The sequence below is a fragment of the Perognathus longimembris genome, chromosome 18 (assembly GCF_023159225.1).
Source record: "Perognathus longimembris pacificus isolate PPM17 chromosome 18, ASM2315922v1, whole genome shotgun sequence".
NCBI lineage: Eukaryota > Metazoa > Chordata > Mammalia > Rodentia > Heteromyidae > Perognathus > Perognathus longimembris.
Window position 1 is genome coordinate 17862110 of NC_063178.1, and position 11267 is coordinate 17873376.

Sequence of the window (11267 nt, forward strand, 5' to 3'; positions counted from 1 at the left end):
TAACAATGCCTTTTATGATTATAAGAATGCTTTCTAAAACCACATTAGTACATTTTCTGCATTTTAGTTCACTCAGGATAATTTATTTAATTAGACCATTTAATTCCTCAATGTGCTTATGACTTCTTCAGAAGTGCCCATTTTTCAGAGAAAACTCATAGCTTCCTCTTTGAACCATTGCTCTGGGTCATCTGAGCTCTTGCATTTAAATAAAGCCTTTTCTCCAGCTAAGGGGTTTGTTGGTGTGCCTGAGATTTGGGCTAAAACTTACACAGGAAGGATTCCCGAGAACCTCTGCTGCTCAGAACCTATGGCTAGGAATAGGTGTTAGCTCCCACTCATTACACAACAATATGATTAATAGGAACCAGGTTTTCTGGCTGGATTTTCAGCATGGCATCTTGTTAAAAACAGTTCCCAAAAAATGTAGTTGGCAGACCGGATGTGGTTTCCCAGCATTGAGAAACTTGAGTCAGGACGACCAAGAGTTCCAGGCCACAAAGGGAGGCCCCATGGCTCCAAAAGCAAAAGAGAAAGAAAAAGAAAAGAAAGGGTTATTATTACCAATTTCAAGGCTCAACTTTTTTTTGGCAAATTTGTAGAATCTTTCCTAGGAAACATTTCTTTCTTCGCTACATAATTCTTTTAGATACCGATTTAAGCTTAAGATATTATTTTACCTATAATCATTTCCCAATATTTGCATATTTTGAGTATAATTCTTGGAATTAAGTCTAAGTGAAACAAAAACCCCAGTATATGCACACACACACACACACACACACACACACACACACACTTTTTTAATGGAACTAAGAATTGAAATTAGGGCTTCTAGGCTTACTACTCTGCCAGTTGACCCATACCTCCTGTTTTTATTTATTTTTTATTTTTTGATGTTTATTTTCAAGATAGGGTCTCATAAACTTTTCTGTATGGGCTGGACCGAATCCTTGATTCTTTGGCTCTCGGCCTCCTGAATAGCTAAGATTATCGGTGTAAGCCAATATCTTTTTTCAATATCATTTTATAAAAGGAAAAAGATTAAGATCGCTATCTATTTTTGAGTAAATTTAGAAAGTTCCCAGACCTGTACTGCATAAAACGTCACAGCTTGAAATAATAGTTTTCAATTTAAAAAAATTGATTTAATGTGATTTTAATCTCTGCGTGTGTGCGCGTGCGTGCGCGTGTGCGTGTGCTGGTACTGAGGCCTGAACTCAGAGCCTAGGTGTTGTTGTCTCTTAGCTTTTTGACTCAAGTCTGTCCCTCTAACGGTTGAGCCACAACTCCATTTTCAGCTTTTTGTTGGTTAGTTGGAGATGAATCTCAAGCACTTTCTTGCCTGGGCCAGCTTGGGATAGCAATCCCCAATATCCTTTGAATAGCAGCCTCCTGGATTGCTGCGTTTGTACATGTGAGCCACTGGCTCCCAGAGTTTAGTCCATTTCTAATAATAATTGTGAGTTTTATTCGATTTCCATTGATATTACAGACAAATGCTTTGCACAGCTAACTTGATTTGATCTTCCTGGTCCTATTTGGGGGTTGATATTCATGACATTTTCTTTTTTTTTTTTTTCAGTACATAATTAACAAAGTTTATTATCAAGAAAATTTAATAGTAGGTTTTTAAAAAAGAATGTTTAGATTTTATAGTACTAAAAGATGATAAGCCACAACAGGACATATACAAAGGTAATTAGAATATTAAATACTATCTCAATTAAAAGACCATAATTCAAATTGTTGGTTATAATCCTGTGTCTCGGTAAATACAAGCAGCTTTCATGAAATTCACCTTCTCATGAAAACTACGAGACAATTCCCCAAATTCAATTACTTAGTTTACAATAATCCATGCTAAAATTTTGTGCATGCACTATCACATAAAGCACAAAATCCTATCTCGAATGATTTTCATGTTTACTTAAAATTTATCTCAAGCGTCTTTTGAAGTCCGAGCTACAAACAGGATGTATTATTAAAGAAAAAAATCTTCAGAAAGAAGCACATGAGATAGCTACCCACCTTTGCCAAGTATGGTTATACAACTAACCAAAGAAAACTGGCAGTACTTTGCTAACTTTGGTTTTAGTGCAGGGACCTCCTCCTTCATAGCGGAGCTCTTAGCTCTTAGTATCTACCAGCCAAACATGTACTCCATTGCTTTCGGTACAAGACTTTCATTTGGCGTTTGTCTGTCAGAAATATCCTGATAGTCACTAGTAGAAGCTGTGTATGCTGTAGCAAGAGGTCTCATGGTAGAAATCCTAGGAGTACTTCCGGGTTGTGTTGGTGTGCCTAAGGTCTTGATTGGTGGTGTAAATGCCAGAGACGGTGATGACAAAGAACATCTCTCATTGTTTTCCATGATACTTTTATCAATGCTTGGTTTTACACCAATCATAATGGATTCTCCAAATATCTTCCCATCTTTGCTTAAAGCTTTCCTGGCCTGCAAGTTAGATTGGTAACGAATGTGTATCCAGTTTCCTGTGTTGGACATCACATGTTTTAAGATATTTCCGTATTGTGCAAATTGTAGCAATATATAAGACGCAGATGCTTGTGGAAACCCAAACACAGTCACCCAAGTGTCACCAAAGGTGATCTTCTGAAGCCAGAGAATCTCCTTGCGTATAGAAAGGGTCCAACTGGGCAGGAGATAGTGTCATCTTCCATGGCTGCCCAATATTTTCTGGGCTAAACACACTTTGCCCTGCTCCCGGAGTAGTTGTGACTCCAACAAGAGGACTTTGCATTACTGAAATGTTTGTCTGTCTTCTTGAAGTTAAAGGTGTTGATCCAAGCCCTGGGCTGGAAATGTCATCATATATACTTGTAACAGGTGGAGCTCCGCTTTTATCTTTATGAGCTGGTACAACGGGTTGTGGTGGTGATCCACCTGGAAGTAAAGGTCATCTCATTTCCGTAACTCCAACTGAAGGGCCACTAATTGTTCGAGGCTGTGGAGTCACCAGAGTGGGCAAATCCCCCATTAAAAATCCAGGTAAGAACTGGGCATCAGCCCCTGGCTTTGGAGATGTAGGTGAACCCAGCATCATTGGTTCAGATCCTAGCACGATCACCGGGGGCTCCACGGCAAACGAAGCCATCTGTCATGACATTTTCATTCAACCGTGGGGTAGTTGGCTGCGGGGCATCTTCCCCCCTGGGGTAGACTTCAGCGGATCTCTGGTAGGGTTTCTAACCCCAACTCCAACGTTATCAGCCAGAAGTACTGCAAACCCTGAATGCGGTAAGCCTGTCCTGGCACGATCCGGGTCCGACATCATTTCAGGATGTTGGAAACGCATCCGTCATCCAGAAATCTGTATTTCACTCATGAAACCATCTTGGGTATCAAAAAGCTGGAAGAGGAGGTGTGGCTCAAGTGGTGGAGTGCTAGCCATGAGCGAATGAAGGAAAAAGCCAAATAAGCACATAAGGCCCCAAGTTTAAGCCTTAGTACCAACACACACACACACACACACACACACACACACACACACACACAAAGATAAGAAGGCAAATGATATTTCATCTGCGTATATTGTCTATTGTTAGGATACAGAGCTATGAGAACACATATTTTACTCTTGCTGTCAGTGGCTATCTAGACAAGTCTTCAGTCCTCACATTCAGAGAGTTTGAAGCCAGAAAATTTTCATCAGGAAGAGCTGGGACAGAAAGAGGAAGAGGGGAGAGAGAGGGGGGAGAGGAAGAGAATATCAGGCAGAAAACAGATCTCAACTGTTGAAGAGTCAAAGGATCAGTTACCATGATTTCATGAGGAAAAGGAGTTTACAAATCTGTCCGTTGAAGCAAAATCATGGCAAGATTTCAAGGCAGGCAGCCATATGATAATGGGAGTTTTAAAAAGAGCATCAAAAGCTGCATTTATTTCATTATACAGTAGTAGTACTTGTGCACTATTGAATCTGTGAGCCCTGAAACAAGCTCAGAAACTGCAAAGTGTGAGATAACAGAAGACAAACGGGCCCCTGGGACCGCGCGGTACTCAACCCGTGAAGCCGAATGGAACAATCTGTGTTCCCTGGGATGCAGAAATGGAAATGTCCCACGACTCTCATCATTGGCAGTCCATGTCCAGTTTCTTCCTAGTCCTTCTTACTTCATTTCGTTTAGTTCTCTCCGTATGATTTATTTAATTGGGCCATTTAACCCTAAAATGTTCTTGTGTCTTCTTCAGAAGTGTTCATTTTTCAGAGAGAACTCATGGTTTCCCCTGTTTTAAAATCGTTTTCATTCATGCTTAAAGATCTTAATTTCTAGAGTGGCTTTGTAATCGTAAGAAAATTAAAAGAAAAGCACAGAGATTCCTATATACTCCCTTTCATCCCTGCAAATGCATAGCCTCTTTCATTATCAAAATGTAATATACATTACCATACGTTGTCACAACTCATGAATCTACATGGACACATTGTCACTCAAGGTTCATAATTTTTGTTAGGGGTAACTCTTAGTGTATCTTCTATGGTTTTGAATGAAGAGATTTCCTTTCTAGAAGAAATATGTGGCTAAGATGCTGAGGCTCTTTGGAGTGTGTTAGGACCAGAGGGAGAGACTAGCAATAGATTATTATGGCAATGGTCAGATCAGATAGACAAGGAAATATAAGATTGCCGTAGTAAAGATGTCATTGCGAATGTTTTCACTGCTTGATTGTGCTTTTTGTACCTAGCAATTCCCACTTAGTAAGCTAAGTAGTCCTGGAGGTTACCTAGGCTGAGGGTATGGGCAGGACACTGAATATTTATGGAGCACACAATTATTGAATATATATGTGTGCACTTGGGTTTGTGGGGAAGATACAAAAGGTAGACTAAACATAGTCTGGAACTCCTGTCCTGTTAAATATGTCCTGTAAGGCACTGGATATTTACATAGGCTGAGTGGTACAGAGATTTTTTGGTGTACTTCTAAGTTGTGCATATACAGCAGTCCCAGATAAAGACACAAATGAAAAACTTGGACTGTAATGGAGAGGGACAGAAGGGTGAATGACAATCAGTAACCACACAAAACAACAGGAAGGAAGAGTCAGAGCTTAGCAAGCCCAGGAGGGCATAATCCTGAACAATTCAAGAGGAAAGCTAATATCTGAGGGCATAAAAATATGTAACTGTGACCCCTCTGTACTTCACCTTGGCAATAAAAAAATAAAAACTATCTCTTTGAAATGTACTCTTTACCTGACTTACATAACTGTAACCCTTCTTTATATCACCTTTATAATAAAAGCTAAAAATTTTTAAAATATCTCTTTGACAATACTGTATGGTCAAATCCTAAAATAACTCTCATTTGAGTAGTAAACAAGTTTTAAAATGTTTCTAGCCAGGTGCTAAGGGATTATTTCTGTAATTCTAACTACTCAGGAAGCTGAGATCTAATTTGAAACTAGACTGAACAGAAAAAAAAAATATGAGACTCTTATCTTTAATTACCAGCAAAAAGCCAGACTTACAATTTTGGTGCAAGTGGTAGAGCACCAGCCTTGAAAAGCCAAATGAGAGCAGGAGGCCCTGAGGTCAAGCCACTGCAGTACTGATACACACACACACACACACACACACACACACACACACACACACACACACACTCACGGTTTTCAGGAGAGAAGAAAAACATAAAGAGAAAACGATCAGCTACAACAAGATGCATCTTCTTGAGACAAATCGTCTCAAGAAATACAAAGTATTATAATGGGCAACATTTCTGAATACAGTATGCAATGCTGAGGCAAATTATATTGCTATATAAGTATTCTTTTTTTTTAGTGACTGCAATATTCTTGTTTGGTCAATGAAAGGTTAGGAAGTAGCATGATGAATATTTGTGGTCCTACGGAATCACTGTGTACTTACTAGGATGCCCTTCTCGTTCTAGGGAAAAAGAGATAGTTGTAGGACTGTAGTATACACCTCATAAACATGTTCACAAATGCCCTGGCCCCCTGCCAGTCTGTGGCTAAGTGGATTACGAAGAGGGGTTCTTTCCTACACAATTGCCCTTTCTTGTGGGAAATGCAGTGAATGGCATCCTTATTTCATTCCTTCAGAGAGGCAACCTAATTCCTCCTGGAGGCTGGGTTTCTGAACTGCCCGTCAAAACCCACAGTTCTTTAAGGGAACTGCCCAACGGAATCATCTGCACAGGAAGATCCCGAACGGGGAGAATCGCTAGCTAGGGAGACAGGAGGAGGCCTTTCTTTTGTCCTTGAAAATTTAGATCCAAATTCTGAGAAAGAACAGAAGGAAGAGACCAGACGTGGGATGAAAATCCCAAGAGGCAAAAAGTCTGGAAAGGCAGCAGCCACCAGACTGCAGCCTGAGAAAGCTGGGGCCCAGGGGAAGAAGGAAAGTGAGCAGATGCAAGGGTCTCGGTCTAGAGTAGAACGAACCAGAAGGCCTCAAGTAGTGACTTCCTGGGAAAGAGAAATTGATTACCTTAGGGGAAATGAGCATAACAGAAACTAATTGTTACTTTCAGTCTAGTGGAGGGGAACTGCAAATATAGCAAAGGCAAAAAAAAAACAAAAAAAAAACCCAAACACTTGGAATGAATGTTGTAGTATTGATTTGCAATTATTGGTATCAGTGTGAACTCATGACTTGTAATATGTAATTGAAAATCAGTAAAAAGAAAAAACAAAGCAAGCAGGGGCATGGATGTAGTTCAGTGCTTGAGTAGCATATGAAAATCCCTAGGTTCTATTATTGACATGAAAAAAATAGCAAGCAAATAAAGTTAAAAATATAAATGCTTGGGCTGGGAATGTGGCTTAGCGGTAGAGTGTTTGCCTCACATGCATGAAGCCCTGGGTTCGATTCCTTAGCACCACATAAACAGAAAAGGCCAGAAGTGGTGCTGTGGCTCAAGTTGGCAGAGTGCTAGCCTTGAGCAAAAAGAAGCCAGGGACAGTGCTCAGGCCCTGCGTTCAAGCCACAGGACTGGCAAAAAAAAAAATGCTGATTTGTGTGTATACACATTACCAATTCTCATTTTTTCTTTCTGAATATTCCTGGGGAAGAGAAACAGGGATTTGTAGAGAAATAAGGACCAGAGCTGGACAAATAAAGTCCAAATGAACATGGGATGTCTTATTCTGCCTGAAAATAAATAAGAACTCTGAAGGTTCTGGAGAATGGCAAAATAATATTAGTGTCAACTTGAAGGAGACTTAATTGGGTAAGTCTAAGACAATTTGAGCATGGAAATAAATAATGCTAGTAACAAATGATAAATAAAATAATAGTCCATGAGTTCATAGTGATATAAAATAGCTGAATAAATAAATAGAGAAAGAGATATCTCTTCTTTACATTAAAATACCATAATAAAGTCAACATGAATAATGAAATTGGAAGGCCTGTATTTGAAAACTATGTAGTAATAATTGATTCTAGGGAGATATTCGTGTGCTCTTAAATTATATACTCACAGAATGTTTGTGGAAAGAAAGAAGAAAATGTAGTGAAAATACCAAATAGACACCACTTCATCATATAACAGAGTTAATATGAACTGTCATAGGATATATATGTCATTGTGTGTCTCCTAAATGCAAGGAAAGGACATAGCTTGAATTTACTTCTCAGGAAAAATCAGAAAATTAATATGAGTGGGGTTCATTCTACAAGGTCTCTAATCTTCAAAGAAGCCAATTATATGAAAAAGGTATCAAGAAAAATATTGAGGGAATATGTCACATAGAAAGAGTTTGGAAACATACAACTTCAAAGAACAACAAGTGATTTTGAGATGGAATCCTTTGCAACTAAGGATTGAACATGAAAAGACACTTGGAAGAGATTTAGACTGCTGAGGAAGTTTACTTCCTGGTGTTGATAGCCATGTTGTTACTACATAGTAAATGTCATTCATAGGATGCAAGTACCCAAGCACCCACGCATTATTTAAAATCATGATAATTTAACCTGCGATCACAACTTTTCTAGAAGTTTAAAGTTACTCAGCAATATGAAGATCGTATGTTTATATCCAGTCAGGTGGCACATTCGTGAAACGGCAAAGAAGCAAGATAGGATAATCATCACTAAATAATTGTCGACTATGTGTGGTAGGAACACATGGATTCACTCTGATAATCTCTGCTTTTGTGCGTGTCTTACAACAGTGGATAATTTGATCTTTCTGAGCAACAGTACAAGGGAGCAAATGCTTATTAGACATGATAAAAGAGTAAATGTGTTCATTCCTGTGTATGCATACAATCGATTCAGGATCGTGGCTTTGCGTAGCTACGAACTTGATGGCCATTCGCTGTATTAGACAAAATACTCCAATGTAGGGGTAGAGGTGACTGTCCAAAACATAGGAAAGCTTTGCTGGGCAATGGTAATGCCGCAAGCTGGCCGGGGGCCAGAGCTCCGCATGCCAGGAGCTAGACACTCATCCACAGTTACTGATCCACCATGACTTTGGCTTGAGTGATTGCAGTCGCTTTCTGCAATTCCTTCCGGTGGTGATCTCTACCCCCAATGCGCCTACCTCGTCACAGTAAGTTTTCACTGGACTGTAGTGGAATGAAATGGAGGCAAAGCAGAAAGGTGGGACTCCTCTGCTCAGATCCCTCTACCCACCCACCCCGGCCAGAGAAGAGGCAGATGGGTCTGCTCCGGCCTCCCGTCCACCGCACTTGCCATTATTTAGTATTCTCATTCTCCTGGCTCTTTCAGCTCCATTGGCTCTTCTGCTGTGGTTCAGCTTCTAAGCCAGGCGTCAGTCTATGCCCTTGTTCTTCTCTGCCTGGAACACTTTTCCATTAGCTATTCTTTTTTTTTTTTTTTTTTTTTTTTAAAGAGAAGCAGTATTATTTTTATTCAATAACTACCACTTAGTAATTTCTTCTGAAAAAAACAAAAACATTATTTCCAATTCTTTTTTTTTTTTTTTTTTTTATTTTGGTTCCTACTTTTTTTTTTTTTTTTTTCTCAAATTTTTATTTTCAAACTGACGTACAGAGAGGTTACAGTATCATACGTTGGGCGTTGGATACATTTCTTGTACTGTTTGTTGCCTTGTCCCTCATGCCCCCCTCCCTCCCCCCCTTCCCTCCCCCCCGCCCAGTTGTTCAGTTCACTTACACCAAACAGTTTTGCAAGTATTGCTTTTGTAGTTATTTCTCTTTTTTTACCCCGTGTCTCTCGAATTTGGTATTCCCTTTGAATTTCCTACTTCCAATACCAGTAAACACGGTTTCCAATATACTCAGATAAGATTACAGAGATAGTGTAGGTACAAACATAGGAAGGTGATACAAAACATCATCAATAATAGAAACTACACATTCACATAGGACGTTGAAAGTAGTTATAACTGTGATATATCACTTGTTTCCATATCATGGAGTTCATTTCACTTAGCATCATCTTATGTGTTCCTAAGGGTATAGCTATTGGGCCTTGTGATGCTCTGCCATTAGCTATTCTTATTGCTCACTTCTTCACTTTCTTCAAGCCATGCTTAAATATTTCATTCTAAGACTACCCTATTTGAAGCAGAACCAGGTAGACTCTCTCTAACCTCAGAGCATGCTGTTTATTTAACTACAATGGTAACATTAATTTTAAACACATTCTTTTCACAATTGGGAGCGAGGCAAGGTTGTTTACTCTCCATTTCTTTTCAACATCTTGCTTAAGATACTAGACATTTCAATAAGGCAAGATGTGTGTGTGTGTAGAGAGAGAGAATGAGTAAAAAGTGCTTTAACAACTACTTCATTTGCAGATTGCTTACTAGAAAAATCTAAACGTATCTACAAATAACTAGTAAGAACTCGTAAGTCAAATTACAAATACCAAACTGTATAGTGTATTTAATTCTTAGCAGCTAGAAATAGTTTGCTAATTTTTATTTTATTGTAAAGGTACAGAGGGGTTACAGCTACATAAGTAAGGTAATGCGTATATTTCTTGTCGAACAGTATTACCCTCTCTTTTGTTTTCTCCCACCTTGCCTCCCCTACAACTTCCTTCTCCCCCAAGTTGTGAAGTTAATTTTCAACATAGTGTCTTGTGAGTGTTGCTGTTGGCATTGGTTCACCCTTTATCTCACCATTTTGTTATTCCCTTTCCCTTCTCCAAATCAGATAAACATCGATCTATCTATCTATCTATCTATATCTATATCTATATCTCTATCTCTGTCTATATCTATCAATAAGACACAGGGTACCATAATCAAAAACATTTACAACAGGGGATAAACCAAAGGGGGGAAAATGAAAGATAAAGAAATAACTTGACCCTGTACATTAAAAAAAAGAATGTCTTGTTTCCTTATCTTGGAGTTTATTTCGATTAGCATCATTATATATGGTCATACGCACATAGCTATTGAGCTATTGTGATCCTCTGCTAGGACAATCCTAGACATGTACTAATTATTACAAATGAAGGAAACCATGGAGCCTGTGTTTCTTTGGATCTGGCTCACTTCACTTAATATGATTTTTTTCCAAGTTTCCATTTCCTTATGGGTGGGGTGATGTCATTATTTCTGATGGATGCAGAGAACTCCCCCAAATACAATTTTAAAGGCCATTTATAAAACAATCATAATCCCAGCTATCTCATATCTTGGCAAATTTGACAATCTTGTTCCTAAAATTTACAGAAAAACTAAAAAGGATCTTGTCTAGTAAAATTAATATTGGAAGAGATAAAAACAAGAGATCATATACCTCCTGATTTTAATATATACTACGAAGTTATTGGGTTCAGAGTTGTTTTTTGCTTTAACCAAAGTATAAAATGTTGAGGAGTAGCTTTGCTCATGTATTTTTAGGATCTGAGAACTTTAGATCTGTCTGTAAAATAGAAATTAGTGCAAATAAGCAGCAGATCTAGATGCCTAAGATGATCTAAACTCATATTTAACATAAAAAATTATATCTGAAAAATAATCACTATTTGGGAGAAAATTGGGGCATATATTAGGTGTATTATTTAGGTACCATTTGGCACTAAACAAGTTAGCTGTATTAGAAAAATGATAAGAGGTGAAATTTATACACCCACAAGAACAACCACAGCGATGACTTAGGGAAGGATTTGATTTTGGCTCATGTGTTGAGAGAGTTGGACGCATAGTTCCGTGTCCTCATGCACTTGGACAGAAGGTCCCGGTTTTGGGAACGTGTGGAGGAGGAGGCCGCCAGGGCTGGCAGGAAGCAGAGAGAGAACCCGGCACGAAAGGCCTTCAAAGGC

General features: G+C 38.8%; 1 pseudogene; it reads right to left on the bottom strand.

Annotated features, from left to right (window-relative positions):
* Positions 1-1962: 1962 nt before the first annotated feature.
* On the bottom strand, positions 1963-3119 carry LOC125367150 (annotated as a pseudogene).
* Between the last annotated feature and the right edge of the window lie 8148 nt (positions 3120-11267).